The 19294-nt window shown below is 39.4% G+C and overlaps 1 pseudogene; it reads left to right on the top strand.

Annotated features, from left to right (window-relative positions):
• The first annotated feature begins 5275 nt into the window (after positions 1–5275).
• Positions 5276–6996, top strand: LOC137498432 (piggyBac transposable element-derived protein 3-like; annotated as a pseudogene).
• The last annotated feature ends 12298 nt before the right edge of the window (positions 6997–19294 follow it).

Genomic DNA, 19294 nt, shown 5'->3' with positions numbered 1-19294 from the left:
TTGGTTTCAGCTGCGTCCAGAGAACTACCAGGGATTTGTCGACTCACTTCCACGGCGTCTCACTGCAGTTCGCGGGGCCAGAGGAGGCCCCACACGCTATTAGGTGACTATCCCATAACATTTGCTAAGTCAATGTATGTTTCAATTTGATAAGGTTATTGTCACAGCTACAGAGTCGGGGAAGATGGAAAAGAGAGTGGTTTAGAAAAGCCTTCCTCCCGTACTCAGGTGTCATTCTTGACTCGTGGACCACGCCTATCGATACAGCGCGACTTGAGGACATTCCGCCAGGGAAAATCATCGACTTACTTCGAATTACTCCCCGCACCACTGAAGAAGATCTAGCACTTGGAAAGGTTTTTCTTCCGATATTGGAAACCTGATATCACAGACTGCCATAGTTTATTATGTTTCATCAAGACATTAACGTTGAACCTTGCCGTAGAGACACTATTCTCAAATTACAGCCTTTCTTTCGTCTTCAGGCCTCATTCCCAAGATTTCAGCAACGGGCGAGTTGGCAGTGCGGTTAGAGGCACTGCCTGTGAACTTGCATCCGGAAGATAGTGGGTTCGAATACCACTGTCGGCAGCCCTGAAAATGGTTTTACGTGGTTTCCCATTGTCACACCAGGTACGTTCTGGAGCTGTACCTTGATTAAGGCCACGGCCGCTTCCTTCCAACTCCTAGGCCTTTCCTATTCCATCGTCGCCAAAAGACCTATCTGTGTCGGGGCGACGTAAAGCCACTAGCAAGATTTCAGGGCATTACAAAATAGCCCTTGTTTGACGGTAAACGCGCTGAGTCTGTAGTGCCGCCCTGTATCAATATAGTCAAAGTAGCTGGTGCAACGACATGTGGCATGTGGACATGGGAGATGCCTCCCGACTCTGTACCTTAAATATATCGTACTCTAGGACTGCCTAAATATACCAAGCAAACATGCATTGCTACAGTAAGGTTCATTTTCATTTACATACATGCATAGGAATATGAACTCAACGAAAATTGTTCGGATGGACTGCATATCAATATGTGCCTGGTTGGCGTAACCAATCTCAAGGGAGGTAATGGATAGGCAGAGCAGCGACGATATGCTTGCATGTATAGTTGTCTGCTGTCTGTGGGATGTACATCTGATCGGGTTTGGCATGACGTCTTTCTGATCTGCATTGCTCACGGCAATCGATAATATTGAAGTTATGTAAAGCATGTGGACGAAACAATGATTTATTGTTTGGAAGTGAAAATAGTACCTTATGAATAGAGTCTCCTCAGTTGTGAAGCTGATATCACAATAACGAAACAGCTTGCGTGTCAGTACCTACTCTCAGCCACTATAAACACAGATAGATGTATTTAAATAGTCCCCTTTAAACAACGAACAATAACAAAAATATTAAATTACACGCCTACTATTGTAATAGTACGAACATTACTGTATTCCGTTGAAAGAATAACAATTTGGTGTCAGAATCTACGTTATTAATAATCCCACAGAAACACGCAGCACAATATTTTACGAGGCCCTTAAAAACTTCTTAGAATATTAAGAAATAATATCGGTATCTTCAGTGGGTTAAAAGTTAGTTTGGTGAAATATCTCAGGTGAAAAAAGCATAGACGTAACTTGCCGGGTATATGTCAGCCCTGAGTCAATAAACGTCATGTTCAATGTTTGTTCAACGTACACAGGGTATGTGACTTTTATGTTATACAGCACTTTGTTTACAAATAGATACCTTAAAGGATTCAAGTGAGTGCACAGCCCTTCACAGGATACAACTTACGTACCCTCGAACTAAATTTACCCCCGTTTTAGCTTATCCCTCGTGCGTCTGTCACCATTAGAGTCACCCTGAATCGCTTTTAGTGTTGACCTAGCTTTAAGACCAGATACTCTGTTGACACCATATTGATTTTCAAATGAAAATCACACTGTCTAGTTACTGGAATTTAAACCTCAATTGTCTGGGTGGTACGCAAGCAGATAATAAAGTAATCCCCACTGAAGAATTATTTTTGGATAAATATCCAATTGGAAAATGGAAATCTAAATAGTTTATCAGCTCATCATGGCTCAGACTGTGGACCAAAAATTCGCCCTATTACAAGAAAGGAAAGGAATTACAAACTTGAAATACCAACGGATTTTTTGAGATGTTTGTGATTACGCTAAATAACCATGTATCTTTCAAGATTTTCTGTTTCGGTTTTATTTTAAATCAAGAAATTCTGGTGAAATTGCACTTCTAATATTAAGAAGTTTGTAGAATTGCGCTAAACGTTTCATTGTCAAAGAAAGGAAGTACTATCCTGGGTCCGATGTCATTTTGTTTCAACTACACCAAAAAATAAGTTTCTTCAATTAGAATGGGGTGACTCACCATGATTGACAGGCGACACTCACTCCTTCCTCACATGAAAACATTTTTCGGAAGTGTACACATTGATACAACAAGATGTAATTATACGCTCATTAATCACCGGGTCTGTAGCGACGAAGGAACATGACCACCGCAATGACTGTTTCGGAGCTGGAATTGTCAGTCTTAAAATGGGATGCAGTTCCTTTTTGTCAAAATTAATTTGGAATTATGTGATGTGCTGACCGTCTCTACCAAATTATGAGAAAATTTTAACTGCAGCTACCATCACAGATCTAACATATGGTGTCCTCACGGCTGCCCCTCTGGTTAGGATCCTTTAAAACAACGCATGGGTTATTTCTGCATTGAAATGTTGCTTTTCAGTGTCATCTTATATCTAAAATAACAGTGTTCAGGAGAATAATGAAATATATCACGGGCTGGAAAAAGTGTTGGCAGTAATATACGAAATTATGCCATATACGTATTTAAAGTAAATAAAGTTGAAATTGAATTACCATGGGACTAGCATTTAATTTACACTTATTAAAAGTGATCAGTCGCAAGGAATACAGAATAGAATCCACCTCGACGTGAGCCACTCCAGGACACTCTGTCGAAATGCTGGAATTGGATGATTAAGATTCCTCAATAGAAGTACATAAAATAAAAAAAAACATGAGTAGATCAGATGGTAGAGTGCCTAGGTGGCAGGTTCGATCGCCACTCTAACGGAGGTATTTCGTGGTGCTTTCTAATGTCGACAGGGAACTCCTGAGGGACAAAGTTTATCTGTAACGTAATTGAAGGATGTAAAACCGATAACATTTGTATTAAATAAAGAAATATGTTAGCTTGTCACGAAAATCGGTTCCTTAGTGAACTTCAGTGAAACTGAAATTCATCTTGCTAGTCTAGGATTCCTTGACATATTCATTGCCAAGCACGGATGGTTAAATAAAAGCCATAACCTACATTGAACATCCCCTACCTCCCATTATCAGGAATTGCATCCATAGAACAGGGGATTTGTTAACAGTTGGCGGTGATGACGCCTGATGGCGCCGCCCGTGAACAATAACCATTTTTCATCGCACTCCCAGCGTTATTGAATACCACTAAAATTGCTTTGAATATCAATTCCGGATGAATAATGTCTTAGGCGCCAAAAATTAATTAACTCTGCATTTTGTGTTATGTTTGCTCTCAATAATTTAACAGTGAGTTACAACAAGTTCATATACGTGATTGCAAATCAACACTGTAGAAAAATGGAATAAATTTTGACAAATTATTGTATTAGTGAGTACATAATCCTATGAATATAGTATTTTTGCATCCAATAAAACGTCTAGTGTCATACACATTTAAACTAGTGGAGAGAAAGTTGATTTTTATCTCGTAACATCACCTCGTATAAGAATATATACCCCACATGTGCCAATGCTCTTCCTATCTATTATTTTCTTTAAGACGCCTCCCAGCCACATATGCATATGGAATCCATCGGAACAATTTTCATTGTGTTCATTTTCCTATGCGTATGTGCAAAGGAATGTTAACCTAAAGTACTGAGGAGTGGATAAGAACTTCATGTGAGCATACATTCCTACAGACGGAATTTTTCTTAAGGGACGATATTTGTTGCCATTAGCTATTATAAACCTCCTGGTGTGCTCAAAAGGGTGCATACCGAGCACCTTCGTATTCATATTCGCCAGCCCAAGTTCTACGAATAAATGCCTTTTTCACACCTGGACCATGCCCCAGACTAGACTAAGGGCCGATTTATCAGGAATCCTGAGCCAGAGTTTACTCGAAGCATGATTTCCAGTTCATTTCTGCATCTCTTCTGACTAACAACACGAGGCTAACCTTCCTTGACAGACCACGCCCAGTGTTGCTTGTCTACGGAGACATTACAGGTTTAAATTTGGCTACGCCGGTCGCATAAGTAGGAGCCAACAGTTTCACAGTAAATACAAATAAAATTAAAATTAATGTACCCTCTCTTACTTTTCTATGGCAACTCCCGCCCTAACGCAAGAACTCACACCCGTATTTGACTGGAAATCAAGTGATAATTCTTCCATCTCAACCAAGATTTAGAATTTTCTGGTTACAATCATTATTGTATTTGAAGTCAAGACATTTAACCGTTTCAGACCTGTTGGTCACAATTGTGTACATTAAGTTTCTACCTCTATAGTTCGCTTATAAGCAATGTTATGAGCATCCAAACAGTTTTTACATGTTTAGGTACTTGTATTTTAGTAATACGGAAATTGATTTTGCATTCCAGCTACTTGTTTCTGAACAGCGTAGTATTTATTCTCTTTGGATGTGTCTGGTTTTCTGTGGCCATTACTGCTTCCGCTCTGTGTTGTAATTCCGAAGATTTTCGTTTGTTTACCGCCATTGTAAAGTGATATTGTGTTTCTATGGATACTTACGTAGTGTTTAGTGCAGTTTTAATAATATAATTCGATTCTTTATTACTTCATTTTATTCGGTAAGTATAATGTACACAATTGTGTACAACCGGACTGTAGTGATGTAAATAAGCAGTGAACATAATCTTCATATACTTTCGTTTTTGTGCTATGTATTAGTTTTCAGTGTTTTCTTTCTTTTTATTTCAGAAATATCAATGGCTGTTGGTCATATTTGACCTTTCTATATGTTTCTTATTCAGTTTTTATGCAGTTGGCCAACAATATATGGATAAGCCTACTACAAGTATAAATAGTCATGTACGAAGAGAAAAATATCTTACCGTGGAGAAAGACTGGGACTCTATTTTAGATATATTGCAAAATGGTGAGAACTCTGATTGTGATTTAAGCCTATCTGGAGATTAAGTTGAGGATGATGATATACCACTTATACAAAGACAAGATCACCTAATGATAAAACGTGTTTCAGCTGACAAAGTGAGTAGAGATGACGTATTTGCTGACACAATTCCCGAAGATGCACAGGTAGATGAATCTCTGGAGGAATCTGAAAACGTTTTAGGCAGTGGAAACTACACCGAATCATGTGACGCTTATTCCAGAATTTTGTTGACACCTAAAGAAACAATCAGTTGGAAACGAAAGCCTTTGAGTTGTATTGTAGAACAATACGAGGCCCCCAGTTTTGAAGAACAGGAATTGTTGTCACCAATACATTACTTCAAGAGATATGTACCTGAAGATCTATTTAGTTGCATGGCAATGAATACCAACATGTATGCACTGCAGCAAGGAAAATCATACTTCAAACAGACAACAGCTGATGAAATAGAAATTTTATTTGGTTTACACCTATTGTCTGGCAGTTTGAAATTCCCTAGAATACGCATGTATTGGGATGCAACCCTCAAAGTAAATGCATTTTTAGAAAATATGACACGAGACCGTTTCTTTGAACTGCGAACCAATTTACATTTGGTAAATAATCTTGAAATTCCATTAGACAATAAGGACAAGTTTTACAAAGTGAGGTCCATTTACACAGCCATTCATAATCGGTGCAATGAACTTCAGATTGAAGAAAATGTTTGTGTTGATGAAGACATGATTCCTTTCACGGGGAAGTTTTCTGCAAAGCAATATATCAAGGGAAAACCCAACCCATGGGGAATAAAGATGTTCATGCTGTGTGGAAAAAGTGGACATGTTCATGATTTTATTTTGTATCAAGGAGCCACAAACGGAACTAAATGCCACTTCCTGTAAAATGTTTGGATTAGGCCCTGCTGTTGTTTTGGAACTATCTAAACAATTGTCAAATGGAAAAGGTCACAAATTGTACTTTGACAACTTTTTTCATCGTACCACCTTTTTCAAGCTTTAAAATCAATGGGTATCTATGCGGCAGGAACTGTCCGACAAAACAGGTTTGGAAGAAGTATCCCATTTTCAGATGATAAAACTATAATGAAACAGAACAGAGGTTTTTGTGAAGAAATTGCTAGTGCTGATGATCTTACAATGTGTAAATGGGTAGACAATAGACCAGTCGTATTGTGTTCAAATTTTATTGGCAAAGGTACTGTGGATGAAGTTCTACAATGGGACAAAAAGAACAATAAATATGTCACAGTGGAAGGCCTGAAATAGTGAGAAGATATAATCATGGCATGGGAGGAGTTGATCTATTTGATCAGCTAATAAGCTGCTATAGGATTTTTATCTGATCCCGCAAATGGACTTTGCGCATGATTTTTCATGCGGTTGATTTTGAGATCGTTCAAAGTAGGCTCGAATATAGACGAGATGCAGAAAACTTGGAAATTCCGAAGAGACAGCAACTGGACCTTCTTTCCCTCCGTATCAGGGTAGCAGATGGACTGATACTTTGCCAGAAAAAGGTTTCTGGAAGAAGGAGGGTACGTCATTCTGAAGACGGGGCTGCTTCAGACTTGCAAGTTGTACCAAGAAGAAGAGAAGAATTACGCCCTGCTAAGGAAATACAGTATGATTCCATTGATCATTTACCTCTGCATGATGATGGAACTCCAAGTCGCTGCAAATTTCCAAAATGCACGGGCTGTTCAAGGATTCAGTGTAGGAAGTGTGAAGTGCATCTCTGCCTCCAAAAGGACAGAAACTGTTTCCTGCAGTTCCACACAAAACTGTAAATGTGTGTTCAAACATTGTTTCCTAGCTTCTGTCTATTGTTCAATGTAGTTATGTTCAAGAGCTAGCTAATATTTGACTCATTCGACTTATGCTGTGTAAGTTGCATATGTTGTTTTATGATGCTTGAGTCCCGATGTACACAATTGTGCACATTAATTATCTCTAAAACTGTAGGTCACATCAAAAAAACTTTTGAACAAAATATGATCAGAACGCTCTCCTGAATTCAAAAATCAAATCAAATATTTTTATTTTATTTAAAAGAAAATTCAGGACTGAAAGGGTTAAAACGTAGTTTATCGTAATAAGTGGCCTCGTTTTAGGGGTGAGGATCCAATGGCCTCACGTGGGTCAGTGTGGTCTCGGTTTAGAATAACTTACTGTATTTTGAAAGTAGAACAGTTTATGATTATCAGTGGAAACTAACTTAGCCGAGTTCCATTCCTCGCACAACCACATGTTTAATATTGGCAGAAGGGCTGGTACGTGCTTCTCACCTCCATAGGGGATATGCGAAGATACGAGTGCTTTCCAGCTCCATGGATTAGTGGTCAGCGTCTTGAGGAACCCTGGACAAGGGATTTTAACTTTAAGTGGTTATCTCCCTTCGCTCGAGAACTGGGTGTTTGGGTTGTCTCCCATCAACACATACACGGTACTAATACGCCATTTCCCCGTTCGCCCTTGCCGGAGGGTCTGCCCTACAAGGACACAACCAGAGCAGCAACACCCCATGTAATAATAATAATAATAATAATAATAATAATAATAATAATAATAATAATAACAATAATAATAATAATAATAATAATAATAGTAATAATGGGCCATGTTACTCATTATTTTTACAAACTGACAGTTGAATCTCGTAGTATCAAATCAGTCACAACTGATCTGCATATAGGGCAGTCGCCATGTGGCAGACCCCTATCTGCTCTTTTCCTGGCCTCTTCTATAAATGAATATTTGCCCCAATTTCTCATCTTGAACTACAACTTTATCTTCATATTGTGATCTTTACTAGCTTTAAAAACACCACCCCAACTTATTCGTCTACTGATGTCCTCCCACACCATCTCTCCACTGACAGCTCGGAACATACCTCTTAGTCGAGCAACTTGTCTCCTTTCTCCCAAGTCTTCCCAGCCCAAACTTTGCAACATATTCGTAACGCTACTTTTTACTCTGAAATCGTGCTGCATTTCATTGGATTCTTTCCACTTCTCGAATAATGGATTCCTGGTGATGTTTCCGTACACTGGAAACGTACCGCACTCTAGTTGAGATCTTATAGGAGGGTCATATACCCTCTCCTTTACATCATTACAACAACCCCTCAATACTCATAAATCCATGCGCAGAGATCTGTACACATTATTTCCAATCCCGTTGATGTGATTACCCCAATAACGTTAATACCTAGGTATTTGCAGTGATCTCCCTAAGAAACTTCCACCCCACCAATGTAGTAATTAAAAGAGACAGAGCTATTCCTGTTACTGAAACTCACAACCTGACCTTTTAACCCCGTTTAACAACGTATCATTGCCTTCTGTCCATCTCATAATATTGTATAGGTCTCTTTGCAGTGCTTCACAAACTTGTCAGTTATTTATTACGCTATAGATTATAAAACCATCCAGAAAAGGGCCTTATCTCAGATTCCATTTATTTAGTCACATCGTTATATAATATATAAGAAAACATGACTCTGATCAGATTATTGATTCACGTACTCTAATTATCAGAGTTGTATTTTCTAGAAACGTAGACACCCATTTAGTCACTCATTGGTCTAGCCCAATTGAACTCTTTTTACCAGCAGTCTCCCATGATCTACCGTATCAAATGCCATAGATACGTCAATCGTGGCACAGTCTGTTTGACCTCCCGGATATAAGATATCTGCTACAACTTGCCGGAGTCCTACAAGTTGAGCTTCAGTGGAATACCTTTGCTAAACACGATCTACCTTCCACCGAACCAGTTATTCATTTTGCAAAAATACCCAATACAATCTGAAATAGTGCTTTCCTAAAGTTGACATATATCACATGTCAAACTGACTGTCCTATGATGTTCGGCTTCTTGATTATCACCCTTTCCTACACTTGGTGTAGTTAACGCCATTGGAAATATGACCTACGAATCCGACGTATATCAACACGTTTTGTGCGCTGTAAGTAAAGGTAAAAATAGGTACTTCATGAAATGAATGTTGACCGAGTAACCGCTCGCATTGTCCTTTGTATCGATTAACTCGTGCCGCTGAATGCTTTGTACACAGCCACACCGTCGCTGAGTTTATCTACTGACTACTTGCCTCTCGACTTCCTTGCTATAGCCTTAATGTTTCATTCCAGTGCCTGATACTGGTTAAAATTTTTGGAGTCTCAGACTGCCTGGCTAGTTTAAGTTGACTTAATAGATTGTAAAATAGTGACAGCTTTTAAAAGTCCTTGAAATTACTGTGCCTTTGCGTATACCAGAAAAAATGTGTGATGTTTTCGTTAATCCCGTGAAAATATATAGCCGCAGTGAACACATGAACTCAATATGAATGTTTTGATATAGTCCAAATATCACAGGAAATTACCAGTTTAGTTATTTAAACTGTATATTATTAATTAATAGACTACCATCTCACACAAAGCGTCTTTGTTTTATGTTTGTATTTATAATATGTAGACTAAATCTCTCCAGAAGAAATAAAAAGTCAATCAATTAATCAATCAATCAATCAATCAATCAATCAATCAATCAATCAATCAATCAATCAATCAATCAATCATAAAAAGAGAGTAAGTGAACGTAGTTGCTTCCTTTTCTTCCCCATGGGCATTAAGTCTACCTGAGGATCATTATGGTGAATAAAATGATTAACGCAATGGGGATGATGCTTGAACCATCATGAGGTTTAAGACCGAGCAATTGGACGTGTGGTTAGGGTCGCGCATCTGTGAGCTTACATTCGGGAGAAAGTTGGTTCAAACCCCAACTGTCGACAGCCTTGAAGATGGTTTTCCGTGGTTTCCCAATTTCACACCTGACAAATGCGGGGGTGTGCCCTAATTAAGGCCACGGCCACATCTTTCCAACTCCAAGCCCTTGAGAATTTATTGAAAATCAAAACAGTTTTCCTTGTGTTCATTTTGCTATGCGACGGTGTAAATGAAAATGGACATTAAATGCATTATACTGTAAGAGCGTGTAAATACGACATTCAAACATACAATCCTGCAGTACGGTATGGTAAAATTCTTTCTCCTTTACACATCGCATACGAAATTGAACATAACTAAAACTGTTCTTATGGACTGCATATTCATGTGTGGATGGGAGGCGTGACCAGTCTTGAGGAGAATAATGAGTGCATTCGAAGGTATATCGTTTGCTGTAACAGTGACGTTGTGCTACTTTCTCCTGATAAACTACATACGATACCTGAACTATGTCCTCCTTGGAAAGTTGTGAATACCTACCGTAAATCTAGCAAATATTAACGCCATCCTTGTAAGCCATAAATCTCGCCTCTTGCTATTTTTTGTATATCTTGGCTCAGATCAGAACATCTCTGACAACTCAGTCTAATTCACATATCCTGAGCCATGGATGACGCAGGACAAATGCTAATGATGCTTTAAGGGCCCATTGTGGCCCATTGAGGAAAGCAATGGGAAAGTACACCTCTGCCCTTCGTGCCATGCACGCTCCAATATTGCGCCACCGCCGGTTTTAGTGGTTAGTCTGAAGTCGCTTAACCTTTTGTGCATCAGGCTAGTGTAACTTCTGAACTGAAACCGTAAACACAGGCCTTCGAAGAACAGATTCCTTACTTGAGGTGGCTCCTAGGCATTTCTGCATATTTTCAACAAGTCTTCTCCATTACTGATATATGTGTGCAAAACAGTTGCTGATATTTTTTGACGGTGAGCAATGAAAATATTATCATAATTATCAGTAAAACCTTCAACAATGTAATTATATTTACAGTGGTTTCTACACTCTTCAGGAGAATAATACTTTATTTAGCGTACAGAGGTACACACACAAGGACTCTAGTTAACCGGCTCCTCAGCTGCCATTCATATCCGTATACTGTACTCTTTAAGGACGGAGATGTATTCACTGATGTGTTTTGATGCTTTGTGTGCAATATGATTGCGTTACACATTCTCTGAGCTATTCTAGGCAGGGGTGGACGCACGCATTCGAGAGACACTGCGTGCCTCTCTCATAGTCAAGCTTCTCATTTGGATGATTTAGTGAGAGGTTATGAGTATTACACTTATCTGTGTTATTCGATTGTAAATTGTATAATATTGAAGTATTCCACGTATATCGTGATCATCTTCAACATCATCATTTATTTCTTATTCTTTATTATAATATTGTATTGTTTAGCACGTGTAAGATATTTCAACTGTAGTATATTTACTTTTAATTCTGCACATGTAAACATTGTATTTTCTGGTTGGATGGGAGAGAGAGCCTAATGGCCTTAATCTTACCAGACAAAATAAATCCATTGTAGTGTATTTTGTTTAAGTGGAGCTTCCAAACATTGAACTAAATACGCTGTATTTATTGTTGAGCTTAACATCCATTAGTATTTCACATTCTTTACGTATACATGAATATCGTCTAACTTTACTGTTTTCAGGTAGGTGCGTTCAACGCTCCTCGAGACGGAAGTTTCATGCAGTTGACTGATGAGATCTCCCCTCGACGAAAGCTTAAATAAGAAACTGATATTGAGTGAATATTGCAAAACGTATTCCATAATAGGAGACTTGAAATTCCAAGGGCCTCAGTAGCATGTTTTGAAAAAGTGAACATCAGATTTCGGCGCCTTCAGGAGGTAAGTACGAAGGAAAAATGCTTTATGAGAGGAGCTATGTTCAGAAACGCTCATTTGTGTTTGACATGATGCTCAAATCATCGTTGAAGGAACAAAAACGTGTCTGTAACATATTATTCTCCTTAAGACAGGTCACGCCTCCCAGCCATATGTCGTTACGTAGTCCATCAGAATAACCTTCGTGGCATTCATTTTCCTTTGCTGATGTGTAAGGGGAGAGGAAGGTACGAATATGTGCGTAAACACGTCATGCAAACATACATTCCTACAGTGCGGTAAGGTAAGGTTCATTTTCCTCTACGCATTACCATAGGTAAATGAACACAACCAAAATTGTTCTGATGGACTGCATGTACATATGTGACTGTCTTAAGGAAAATAATGGATATGAAGATCATTATCTGATAACTAGGTCACTGAACTGTACCTCACGGCTGAATGTAGGCCTATAGTCTTGTTGGACTTCGTTGGCGGTGGTGGCCGAGGCTTTAACAAAGGTACATGTATCTGGTGTGATCTTTCCAGCCTGCCGATGGAGGTGTTCGTACCCATCATCTCCCGGCCCATATTAAGAAAGCAAACTCACTTGACTAGCAGTGATTTATGAGATTTACAAGGTCTATTGAGTATTTCATTTTAACCCCCCCCCCCATGACACTTAATTTAGCTCACCGATACATTCATTCTACGAACGTTCTGACCTCTTCCTTTTTCCTCTTCTAATTAGTAATTGCCTAGAATCAAAAATTAGTATCACCTAAAGCGAACTATAATACATACCCTAGGAATTTTGTCACTGAAATTTGGGACCGTGAATTATGTGTGCTTATTCGAGATCTTATATTTCATCAGAATGTGTTTTATACATTAGATAATTTGAATCCTGCGAATTTTATTTCTTGCTTAATTCGTATTATGACGTTCAGTAGAAATAACCAAAGTTCAATTTTATTGTTATGTTGCGTGTGCGTACTACGGGTACAGTTGAATGACTGAGTTGTGAAACACACTTCGTTGAATATTTTAAAATCTTTCACTTTATCGAGCACAAAATATCAATTTAATAAACAATAAAACGTAGGGCCTACTTGGATAAATAATTATTAATAAGAAAATATGAAACGGCGTATGGCTTTTAGGGCCGAGAGTGTCCGAGGGCAAGTTCGGCTGGCCAGATGCAGGTTTCTTGATTTGACGTCCGTAGGCGACCTACGCGTCGTGATGAGGATGAAATGGTGATGAAGACGACACATACACCCAGCCCCTGTGCTAGTGAAATTAACCAATTATGGTTAAAATTCCCGACCCTGCCGGGAATCGAACCCTGGTCATCTGTGACCAATGACCAGCACGCTAACCTTTTAGCCATGGAGCCGGAATATTAATAAGAGGTTATACATTTCGTTCTTCATGATGTGGTTACTCGTTGATTTAAAATGAAACAGAATTAAAATATTCGTGACATAAAATACTCAATCGTCCGACTATATACTCACACTTAGAACTTACCTGATTACTTACACATACAATTGTTGATGGGCGCCAGGGACAAATAATTGTAACGATAATAGAATGAGAGACTTGAATATCTCTAAGAAGTGAGGTAATAAGCTTACTTTGACAGCATAACATACAGGTTCTGGAAAAAGGAAATTGAAGTTCGGTTTCCCCATTAAAATCTTAGTTTATCGGATCTACTCTTGAAATAAGACCATCAATTGTATTAGACACTAAACAAAATATATTCTTTAAATTTATAATTGAAATGGCAAGACATGTTGCGATAATATAGATGATAATATAAAATTCTGAAATTACAACCGAAAGAAACTTTAGGCATTAAATTTAAAATTCTCTTGACCGGACATTTAAAAGTTATACAAGAAATTTATCCCTCACTGGTTCACTTAACAGTACCTTCAACACTTTGAGTGTTATTACGACGTATTCCTTTGAATTGGTATCAGCGGTAGGTATTGAAACGGTAACACCCTACGAGCATTCACGTTTCATTCTTTTATTAAGAGAAGCTCGCTAACACCCGGCCGTAAGCATTTAAAACTTGCGCCGAGCGCACAGGCATAATGGGAACTGCGAGCAAGTTCGCGACGTTCCAGAACACCGGCCAAGGACAAGCGACGTCACGCAGAAGGTTCCTTCGTGTTCCATTGCTGCATGAACGAAATATAAGCGAGTCGCCAGCCTGGGGTAAGGCAGAATGTAAGCAGAGAGCCTGCAGTAAAGCAGAAAGAGAGTGTGCGGTATGCGACGGCAGTGTGCTGAAGGCAGAGAGTGGAGTGAGTCGGCAGTAAGCCGTGAGTCAGCGAGTGTGTGCAAGTAAGCACGTCGCGACATAATTCGTCTCTCGGTCCGGCTGTATATTTGAATTCGTTTAAAGACTGCGTTCTCGCCAGCTTGAATTCATTTAAAGACTGTGTTCTCACATAAACTGTGCCAGCTTTGAATTCGTTTAAAGACTGTGTTCTTGCATTAATTGTGTCAGCTTTGAATTCGTTTAAAGACTGTGTTCTCGCCAGCTTGAATTCATTTAAAGACTGTGTTCTCACATAAACGGTGTCAGCTTTGAATTCGTTTAAAAACTGTGTTCTCGCATTAATTGTGTCAGCTTTATTTCATTTAAAGACTATGTCTATCCGTTGAACTGTGTTGCATTATGATCTTAAGTGCCAGTGTTAATCTGAAAATCACGACGTACGGGAATTTGGACTATCATTTATTTCAACAAATGTATTATGCTGGTGGAGTACAGTGCAGAGACTCTACTCGATAAATTTAATTTTCTTTATGAAGTGCTTGATCACCGCACCTCGGAAGGTTCTAGATTGTTTCATTTGCGTATTATTCCAAATACGAACTGTGACTCTAACTTTATCCTTGCTGCTGTGGGAACTATTTCGGCGTGCTTCGCCATAGGGAAGTGTCACACCAGTACCCCATGACGTCAAATGTGGAAGCTCCACATTTCCCCGTTCCTGCCTCTGGTTCGAGTCATCAACACTAATACAAACACCAACGACGGAAGACGACGCCGACGCCGACGCCGACCGCAAGACGACGCAGCCGCCGCGGGACAACGTCCTCTTCACGCCCTCAGGGACAAATCTAAAATTCAGCTATAAAAGGTGACATAATTATTTGCCTATTTATTGAATAAACTGAAGGATCCACTTAATCATGAATTTTTCTTTCACTACCCTTCTCTCTTACTCTCTTAGCATGGGCCGTACACGCCTTGTCGTTCCTCATGCTCTCCGATATACTGAAGTACGGGCGTTCCTGTTACAGAGAGAAGGTAGTGAATAGTGGCACCCGTGACGTTGGGGCCAGATTAAAGAGAGTAAAGTGATAATAATTAACTTTGAAATCAGTGATATCTTAACTTACCAATTCAAATAAAAGTGCATAGCACGTACGTTAATTCCAGTTCAGTGAATGTGTTAAAATTTTACGAAGTTCAATTCAATGACTTTGACGAAATTTTAAACTTTTGGCACAGAACTCTGATCAAGTTTATGGCACAAGTGATTATTTTCTCTTTCTCTTGCTATGTAAAACATTTCAGGCATAATATTCATGCACAGGCTTATATAAATTTTGATATTTATGTTGGTGAAATTTTGAACTTTACCATTGGACAATAATGGTGATATTTAATTTTATGCACAAGTGTTTGATATTTTGTGTTGGTGAAATTTTGAACTTTACCATTGGACAATAATGGTGACATTTAATTTTATGCACAAGTGTTTGATATTTTGTGTTGGTGAAATTTTGAACTTTACCATTGGACAATAATGGTGATTTTACGTATGAGGTGAATGATTGTATTTTCTGCATTTTGTGAAAATAACGACATTAATATGGAAAATATACTAGCTGCCATTGAGGCTTTAAAAATCAGTCTAAATGACAGGATTACGGAAAGTAACACTAATCTCGGGCGTAGGATTGCTGAATCTAATAACACTTTAGGAGCTCAACTTAAAGAATCTAACAATACTTTAGGAGCTCAACTTAAAGAATCTAACGCGACCCTGGAAGCCACTAAGGCTAGTATAGGTCAACTTAGGGAGGCTAATGAAGCAACTAATCGTAGTATCACTCAACTAAGGGAGGCTAATGAAGCAACTAAGCGTAGTATCACTCAACTAAGGGAAGCTAATGATGCCAACATTGTAAAATTGACAGAATCTGTTGATCAAAAATTTGCGGAAGTTAATAATAATTTGCAACGTAGGCTCAATAGTGCAGGTGCCGAAATTGAAAAAAGATTTAAAGAATCTAACAAAAGAATGGATTCTAAGTTTACGGAAATAAATGAAAGATTAACACGTGACTTAGAAACCATTAAGCAAGATATAAAATCACAAGTGGCGGAGGACTTAAAACTTGCTTTCCCGTCTTCTTCTCAGGAAGTCCTTAAAGAAGTAGAAAGCTTAAAGGAAGAATTTCAAGAGTCCCATGCTCAATTATCTCTTGCGCAAACTAAAATCGCGTCTATTCAAGACAAACTTCATGAATCTGTTAAAAATAATTTCATGAAGTTGGGAAACGAAATTACTCTTCTGAAAAGTCAGCAAGAGGAGGCCGATAAACGTGTCAAGACTCAGTTAGATAATGCTCACACGCAGATTACTCGTATCTGTCGCGATGTAGCAGAAGTCAAGACCGACATAGAGAAGGAGGTCAAGGAAATTGAGAATTCCGTACAGGGGAAAATTAAAACCCTAAAACTTGAACTCCAAGGGGGTATAGAAGCTCTCAACAGCAAAGTATCGCAAATCGAACAGGATGTTTCATCATCTAGCCTTCACAACACGAGTGGAGAATCCATGAATGTTTCCACAATTTTTAAAATAACTGAGGAAAAACCAGCCAAATTTTCGGGGAAGGAGGAGTATACTGCTAAGGAGTTTCTCCTCAACCTCGAAGAATTCTTTCAAGAAAATCACGTTAAGACCGACCGTCGTTTACGAATAGCATCTCGATTGTTAGAAGGCAAGGCGTTAATGTGGTTTACCGCTTTTAAATTCAGTATTAACACTTACGAAGAATTTAAGGAAGCCTTACTTAGACGATTTTGGAGTGCTGAGGCTCAGCACCTGATAAAACTTCAATTATACTCTAGAAAGTATAACACGTCCGTCAATTCCTCGCGATATTCAGATTATCTCATATCTCAGCTTAAAAAGATGCAGTTTTTCGACCCTCCTTTACCGGAGCAAGAACTTATTCAGGTCATAACGCTGCAATTTCCACCAAATGTTCAGGAAATATTGGTGGCAGCAAACGTCCAGGACTTGGAGCAGCTCGATGATGTCCTGAGGAAACTCGATACTGCGCACACTCAGAGCGCAGCAAAAGCAGGTCGAACCAAAGAAACTACAACCAACTTTACGGAAATGAAAACTCCGGTTCAAGTAAATCCAGAACAGCGAGAAGAAAGAGAAACTCGCCGAGATATTCCGTTTCGGTATAGAAGATCTAGGAATCGCCCCTACGAAGGAAGGGCAGATAGCGACGTTGAGGGAATCTTCAACTTGGCCAATCTCAAGAAATACTTTACTAGGAGATGAGCGAAAAGAAAATCGCCCAGCAATTTTCTTTTTCCCGAGCAGGGGGGGAGATGAAACGGTAACACCCTACGAGCATTCACGTTTCATTCTTTTATTAAGAGAAGCTCGCTAACACCCGGCCGTAAGCATTTAAAACTTGCGCCGAGCGCACAGGCATAATGGAAACTGCGAGCAAGTTCGCGACGTTCCAGAACACCGGCCAAGGACAAGTGACGTCACGCAGAAGGTTCCTTCGTGTTCCATTGCTGCATGAACGAAATATAAGCGAGTCGCCAGCCTGGGGTAAGGCAGAATGTAAGCAGAGAGCCTGCAGTAAAGCAGAAAGAGAGTGTGCGGTATGCGACGGCAGTGTGCTGAAGGCAGAGAGTGGAGTGAGTCGGCAGTAAGCCGTGAGTCAGCGAGTGTGTGCAAGTAAGCACGTCGCGACATAATTCGTCTCTCGGTCCGGCTGTATATTTGAATTCGTTTAAAGACTGCGTTCTCGCCAGCTTGAATTCATTTAAAGACTGTGTTCTCACATAAACTGTGCCAGCTTTGAATTCGTTTAAAGACTGTGTTCTTGCATTAATTGTGTCAGCTTTGAATTCGTTTAAAGACTGTGTTCTCGCCAGCTTGAATTCATTTAAAGACTGTGTTCTCACATAAACGGTGTCAGCTTTGAATTCGTTTAAAAACTGTGTTCTCGCATTAATTGTGTCAGCTTTATTTCATTTAAAGACTATGTCTATCCGTTGAACTGTGTTGCATTATGATCTTAAGTGCCAGTGTTAATCTGAAAATCACGACGTACGGGAATTTGGACTATCATTTATTTCAACAAATGTATTATGCTGGTGGAGTACAGTGCAGAGACTCTACTCGATAAATTTAATTTTCTTTATGAAGTGCTTGATCACCGCACCTCGGAAGGTTCTAGATTGTTTCATTTGCGTATTATTCCAAATACGAACTGTGACTCTAACTTTATCCTTGCTGCTGTGGGAACTATTTCGGCGTGCTTCGCCATAGGGAAGTGTCACACCAGTACCCCATGACGTCAAATGTGGAAGCTCCACATTTCCCCGTTCCTGCCTCTGGTTCGAGTCATCAACACTAATACAAACACCAACGACGGAAGACGACGCCGACGCCGACGCCGACCGCAAGACGACGCAGCCGCCGCGGGACAACGTCCTCTTCACGCCCTCAGGGACAAATCTAAAATTCAGCTATAAAAGGTGACATAATTATTTGCCTATTTATTGAATAAACTGAAGGATCCACTTAATCATGAATTTTTCTTTCACTACCCTTCTCTCTTACTCTCTTAGCATGGGCCGTACACGCCTTGTCGTTCCTCATGCTCTCCGATATACTGAAGTACGGGCGTTCCTGTTACAGTATCTCATACCTAATTTGGTGATGTATCGTTTTAGTTTCACAAACGAGATACAGCATGGCTTGAAATTAGATTCACACTTCACAATCAATTTTACGACTCAATATTCTGCTCTCACCGAACTGACAAAGGAACCCGACCGAACAGATACACGAAACACACTCCGAACATATAATCCATTTGGTCATTGACGACTATGTGTCCATATAACTGTTCTACCCTCACCTGACTGACTGACCAACTGGGTCCTCACTCTCCAAATGACTATCCATCGACCAAGGCTCCGTCCATCTGACTACAACATTTCATGGCAAGCCTCCCCATTCAACTCCTTCCAACCAACTGATTTGCTGCTATAGGATACAGCACTACATATAGACACAAGTTTTCACACCAACGCAGCCCCGAAATATTACATATGGTGATGAAATAGCCTAAGGCAAAGTAGCAACTCTCAGAAT

Source organism: Anabrus simplex, chromosome 2 (assembly GCF_040414725.1).
Source record: "Anabrus simplex isolate iqAnaSimp1 chromosome 2, ASM4041472v1, whole genome shotgun sequence".
Lineage (NCBI taxonomy): Eukaryota > Metazoa > Arthropoda > Insecta > Orthoptera > Tettigoniidae > Anabrus > Anabrus simplex.
Note: the sequence above shows the minus strand (reverse complement) of the source record. Positions and strands in the feature narration are given on the sequence as shown.